Source organism: Anabrus simplex, chromosome 3 (assembly GCF_040414725.1).
Source record: "Anabrus simplex isolate iqAnaSimp1 chromosome 3, ASM4041472v1, whole genome shotgun sequence".
Lineage (NCBI taxonomy): Eukaryota > Metazoa > Arthropoda > Insecta > Orthoptera > Tettigoniidae > Anabrus > Anabrus simplex.
The window spans coordinates 172,712,342-172,719,210 of record NC_090267.1 but is presented as its reverse complement, the minus strand read 5'-3'; the positions used below and the strand labels follow the sequence as shown (position 1 = coordinate 172,719,210).

Sequence of the window (6,869 nt, the reverse complement as noted above, 5' to 3'; positions counted from 1 at the left end):
ATGTTAGGCACAACAGAATACGATCTAGAATTGCAAGAACATTCTCCCAGAAAGCTTACGAGATACAAGAAGAGATGCCATATGTTGCTAACGGTGGAATAGAGGGACCGGAGAATGCTTTACTTGAGAATCCACGTTTGTTGGGAATAATAGACATAATCACTATTGACTGAGAAGAGGACTTAGCATATATTATGGACCCCAGCAGAGGTAGACGCGGAGATGTAAGCAATCTATGAATCAATCATCAGTTACTTCAAAGAATCATACAACATCTCTTATATAAGGGTTGTAGGACTTTTCATCGGAGCAAAAGAAACCATATCTAAATTCTTAGTTGAGTTATTAAAAGTGTGGACATTCCCGAAAATCTGTACTGTGATTTAGCCGTCTTGGAAATAAAAGACTCCGCCCAAATTGTTACATATCACCCCTATAGTACTGCATACGAGAAGGATTAACTCCAGAAAACTCTTCATGGTTAAACATGCATTCAATATTCAAGTGTTATGGTATACTTTGTCAGATTTTTTTTGCTACATGCTTTACGTCGCACCGACACAGGTCTTATGGCGATGATGGGATAGGGAAGGCCTAAGAGTGGGAAGGAAGCGGCCGTGACCTTAATTAAGGTAAAACCCCAGTATTTGTCTGGTGTGAAAATGGGAAACCACGAAAATCCATCTTCAGGACTGACTAGAGTGGTATTCGAACCCACCATCTACCGGATGCAAGCTCACAGCTGCGCGACTCTAACCCCAAGGCCAACTGGCGCGGACTTTGTCAGATTTAAGCAGCCTATCATTGTAGAAGCCCGCCTCTGTGGTGTAGTGGTCAGTGTGATTAGCTGCCACCCCCGGAAGCCCGGGTTCGATTCCAGGCTCTGCCATGAAATTTAAAAAGTGGTACGAGGGCTGGAACGGAGTTCACTCAGCATCGAGAGGTCAACTGAGTAGAGGGGAGTTCGATTCCCACCTCAGCTATACTCGAAGTGGTTTCACGTGGTTTCCCACTTTTCCTCCAGGCAAATGCCGGAATGGTACTTAACTTAAGGCCACGGCCGCTTCCTTCCCTCTTCCTTGTTTATCTGTTCCGATTTTCCAATTTCCCCTCAAGGCCCCTGTTCAGCATAGCAGGTGTGACCACCTGGGCGAGGCATTGGTCCTCCATCACGGTTGTATCCCCGATCCAAAGTCTCAGGCTCCAGGACATTGCCTTTGAGGAGGTAGAGGAGGGATCCCTCGCTGAGTCCGAGGGAAAAACCGACCCTGGAGGGTAAACAGAAGAAGAAGAAGAAGACCTGGAGTTATTATTTACGTTTTGCAGAGAACTTAGTTCGGCGTCTTCAGAAGAGGGCGGTTTCCAAGATACATTTCGGTGTACTGTTGCCAAAGTTTAAAGACAAAAATAAGAGAGATTTGAAAACCAGAAAACTTTTTTGACGCGATCTTAGAAAACTAGATACACACATCAACAGGGCACAATAGAAAATATCTGCTTAATATTTCAAAGTTGACTTGGCTGCATTAGCAAAATCCGGATAGGATTTCAAGAAGTTAAGAAGCTTTTTTTTTTACAAGAATGACGGAAATCTACGACATCTTGTATGATAACACAACCAAGACGTATTTGCACCAGATCAGAAGAGATCGCTATGACTATCGAAAGCTCCACTGGCATGCAGACGATTGTACTCAGCTCACAATGGTGAAGCGTAGACCTTGCTCTTTATTCGGAAATAATCAACGAGAACTGTATTTCTGCATAGAATCCGAACATCGGTGTAATGATTAAGATTCAAACACGCTGTGATTTCACAAACAAGAGGTTAAAAATTACTGGAGGCGCCGGGTATCGATCCCGGTACCTCTCGCATGCTAAGCGAGCGCTCTACCATCTGAGCTACGCCCCCGGGACAACGCGTTCCTCCTAGGCAGAACGCACTTGAGTACGGAATCAGCAGGGTCGCTCATGACAGCGTGAGTGCTAAGATTAGCCTCTCGTTGCGAACGCTAGCGGCTAGATAGCGCTAACGTAGGGTTTCCAGCGATTTCTTTCCAGATCAGCCGAACCGCGTCGAGCAGCGGTTGCAATATGAATGAAGTCATACTCATTTACAACAGTGGACCTTGACGCTTTCAGCCAGATAGGGTCCGTTTTTTATTGCCACATTTACGGAGTAACGATACTAATTAGTACAATTAATACACGCTGGGTCCACCTCTGTGGTGTAGTGGTTAGTGTGATTAGCTGCTACCCCCGGAGGCCCGGGTTCGATTCCCGGCTCTGCCACGAAATTTGAAAAGTGGTACGGATCCTGGAAGTGGTTTTCCGTGGTTTCCCCACTTCTCCTCCAGGCAAATGCCGGGATGATACCTAACTTAAGGCACGGCCGCTTCCTTCCCTATTCTTGTCTATCCCTTCCAATCTTCCCATTCCCCGCCAAGGCCCCTGTTCAGCATAGCAGGTGAGGCCGCCTGGGCGAGGTGCCGGTCATCCTCCCCAGTTGTATCCCCCGACCCAGAGTCTGAAGCTCCAGGACACTACCCTTGAGGCGGTAGAGGCGGGATCCCTTGCTCAGTCCGAGGGAAAAACCAACCCTGGAGGGTAAACAGATTAACCATCGTCGAAATCCTCCACTTCTCCATCTTTTTCTACGCACTATAGTGGCTATGAGCTATGAGCTTGCACTGAGAGATAGTTGTTTCGAACCCCACTGTCAGCCCGCTGACCCCTCACACGACTAACTGTCCCCGAGCAGGGTTGCCACCGGGAAAAAAAATTCGTACTAAATTTTCCCGTGAAAATGTACTAGATTATGGAAACAAGTACTAAATCACTTTTTTACAATGGAGTAGGATTATTCATAAAGGCAGTATAGAAAAAGTATACTTATCAAATATACATCTTTATTAAATGAGAAAATCGTAATTATCAGAAGTTATCGGTTTTGATAACTATGATGGGATGCAGCAATGTTGCAGTTTCAATACCCACCATCCTAACACTTCCAGTTCCAAGCTGACTACGAGATGAGAGTCATTTATTTATGTTTAGAATGTGAACACTATGAATATTCTCACGCATTTCTATTCAACATTTACACACACATATTTTGTCTTCATACACTACCCAAAAGTTGGCTGTCTTTTAGAGTATATGTACATGCATTTCACATTTTGATCTACAATTAATCCTTGGAAAATATTGCCAAAGCAATAAACTGTTTTGAAATGTGAAAATTTTGGGCAGACAAGAGTGCTTTAGAAGGAGCCCATTCACACCCGCTACAGAATAGTAGTTTGTTTCTCAATCCGGCCTTATTAACAGAAAAAGCAAGGGAAAACCTGTTCTGTTTCAGCAGGAGAATCTGGTAAACAGAGCTGCATTCACAAAATTCGTCAAATTTGAAAAGAGGTAGTCGCCTACAGAATTTTTCAGTTCGATTAAAGAGTTCCAAAATTCCATAAATTCTTAGCTCTCTTTCAGCGATTCTGTGGACTTGTTTGTTAAAAAGGAATCCATACTTTCCAGTGTTGACTCAGTTAAATGTAACTTAAAAGCCGTTCAGTCTGTCGAACACACAAGTTCAATATAAATAGGGCCTATTGTTTAATAGAGTATTTTTTTTGCAGGTATGTTATAGTGTGTCCGCCTCTGTGGTGTAGTGGTTAGCGTGATTAGCTGCCACCCCCGGAGGTCCGGGTTCGATTCCCGGCTCTGCCACGAAAATTTGAAAAGTGGTACGAGGGCTGGAACGGGGTCCACTCAGCCTCGGGAGGTCAACTGAGTAGAGGTGGGTTCGATTCCCACCTCAGCCATCCTTGGAGTGGTTTTCCGTGGTTTCCCACTTCACCTCCAGGCGAATGCCGGGATGGTACCTAACTTAAGGCCACGGCCGCTTCCTTCCCTCTTCCTTGTCTATCCCTTCCAATCTTCCCATCCCTCCACAAGGCCCCTGTTCAGCATAGCAGGTGAGGCCGCCTGGGCGAGGTACTGGTCATTCTCCCCAGTTGTATCCCCCGACCAAGAGTCTGAAGCTCCAGAACACTGCCCTTGAGGCGGTAGAGGTGGGATCCCTCGCTGAGTCCGAGGGAAAAGCCGAACCTGGAGGGTAAACAGATGATGATGATGATGATGTTATAGTGTAATATTTATATTGAGTATGTACACTGACTGACAGAGCAAATGCAACACCAAGAAGGAGTGGTCAGAACTTTATGCCAATTGCAGGGTAGACTGACGTCACTGAGGTATGCTCATGATGTGAAATGCGCCGCTGTGCTGCGCACGTAGCGAACGATAAATGGGACACGGCGTTGGCGAATGGCCCACTTCGTACCGTGATTTCTCAGCCGACAGTCATTGTAGAACGTGTTGTCGTGTGCCACAGGACACGTGTATAGCTAAGAATGCCAGGCCGCCGTCAACGGAGGCATTTCCAGCAGACAGACGACTTTACGAGGGGTATGGTGATCGGGCTGAGAAGGGCAGGTTGGTCGCTTCGTCAAATCGCAGCCGATACCCATAGGGATGTGTCCACGGTGCAGCGCCTGTGGCGAAGATGGTTGGCGCAGGGACATGTGGCACGTGCGAGGGGTCCAGGCGCAGCCCGAGTGACGTCAGCACGCGAGGATCGGCGCATCCGCCGCCAAGCGGTGGCAGCCCCGCACGCCACGTCAACCGCCATTCTTCAGCATGTGCAAGACACCCTGGCTGTTCCAATATCGACCAGAACAATTTCCCGTCGATTGGTTGAAGGAGGTCTGCACTCCCGGCGTCCGTTCAGAAGACTACCATTGACTTCACAGCATAGACGTGCACGCCTGGCATGGTGCCGGGCTAGAGCGACTTGGATGAGGGAATGGCGGAACGTCGTGTTCTCCGATGAGTCACGCTTCTGTTCTGTCAGTGATAGTCACCGCAGACGAGTGTGGCGTCGGCGTGGAGAAAGGTCAAATCCGGCAGTAACTGTGGAGCGCCCTACCGCTAGACAACGCGGCATCATGGTTTGGGGCGCTATTGCGTATGATTCCACGTCACCTCTAGTGCGTATTCAAGGCACGTTAAATGCCCACCGCTACGTGCAGCATGTGCTGCGGCCGGTGGCACTCCCGTACCTTCAGGGGCTGCCCAATGCTCTGTTTCAGGAGGATAATGCCCGCCCACACACTGCTCGCATCTCCCAACAGGCTCTACGAGGTGTACAGATGCTTCCGTGGCCAGCGTACTCTCCGGATCTCTCACCAATCGAACACGTGTGGGATCTCATTGGACGCCGTTTGCAAACTCTGCCCCAGCCTCGTACGGACGACCAACTGTGGCAAATGGTTGACAGAGAATGGAGAACCATCCCTCAGGACACCATCCGCACTCTTATTGACTCTGTACCTCGACGTGTTTCTGCGTGCATCGCCGCTCGCGGTGGTCCTACATCCTACTGAGTCGAGGCCGTGCGCATTGTGTAACCTGCATATCGGTTTGAAATAAACATCAATTATTCGTCCGTGCCGTCTCTGTTTTTTCCCCAACTTTCATCCCTTTCGAACCACTCCTCCTTGGTGTTGCATTGTCACTGTCAGTCAGTGTATGTTCGGCAGAATGAAAAGCTTTTAATTTCTGTGGACTTTGCTACGGTACCGACCATTTCCTATCTAACTTCATAAGCACTTTCTGTAATGACAGTAGGGAAATATATAGCTAATGGGATTATACTGATGAAATTGTGATCTCTTTTGCAATTGTCTAGTTCGACATTGAGAGATTTCATAAAATAAGATCACTAAAATCTACCTTCTTAAAAACTTGTTCACAGAATTCAACATGAAAACTGAAACTTCTTATCAATTTCTTTCTTGTTCTACTGCAGTAGAAGAGCGTCGATACTACCTCCGTAAAAGGTACTAGATTTCCATAAAAAGAACTAACGTACTAAAAATTTCCTTGAAGTACTAGATCTAGTACTAAAGTACTAGCGGTGGCAACCCTGTCCCCGAGCTGCCTCAGATCCCGGCTTAAATAGGTACGGGGTCGATCGCGTGTAATGGAGGCAGCATGGGTGTTAGCCGTGTGAGAAGCAGCGAAGGGGCCCTGATGGGTGCTCCCCTTAAGTGCTATTTAGTTATTAAATTTTAAATATATAAAAAGCGACGTGAAAAAACCTCGGGACAAGCCCGTTACAAATATATAAATTACAGTAGGCCTCAGAGATGGGGCCAAAATGAAAGAAATTCAAGTGAAGCAATCGAACACAAATCATATATACAATCAAGATATAAGAAACAAAACTATTCTTGGCAAGTGAAGATACAGACACTGTCCATCACTGATCACATATCCACTGGAAGACCTGTTAAAGATCTTCGGAGCACTGGAATGGTGGACTGGGGCAGGAGCCGGCGGGGCGAGTTCCGCCGCTGTCCTGCGGCCAGAAGCAGCTGTTTTCCGCCCCGCCCCGCCCCGCGACTTCCGCGTCTTCGTCGTTGCCGAGATGAGCTGGCTCCGCGGGTGACCGCGGCTGGACGGGGAGTTGGAGTGTAACTCCTTTCCCTTTTCTATCCCATCGTCGCCATAAGACCGATCTATGACAATGAGAATTAAAGCAAATTGAAAAAATATACCGGTACAGTGAAATGTTTTAATTCAGACATTATTTATCGTAACTGTTATGGAAAATAAACTAAATCATTACTGAATACGGAGTATAGATTCATAAAGCAGTATATGACGACCTTGTAACAAGAATTATTAATTGGGCCTACTTATAAAAATATGGTTGGGTAAAGGAAAGTAGTACGAGGACTGGAACGGGGTCCACTCAGCCTCGGGAGGTCAACTGAGTAGAGGTGGGTTCGATTCCCACCTCAGCC

At 47.1% G+C, this 6,869-nt stretch overlaps 1 non-coding gene across 1 annotated transcript; it reads right to left on the bottom strand.

Annotated features, from left to right (window-relative positions):
* Window positions 1–1,839: 1,839 nt before the first annotated feature.
* Window positions 1,840–1,912, bottom strand: TRNAA-AGC (transfer RNA alanine (anticodon AGC)). The gene has a single exon. It is a non-coding gene; the product is annotated as a tRNA-Ala (tRNA).
* Between the last annotated feature and the right edge of the window lie 4,957 nt (window positions 1,913–6,869).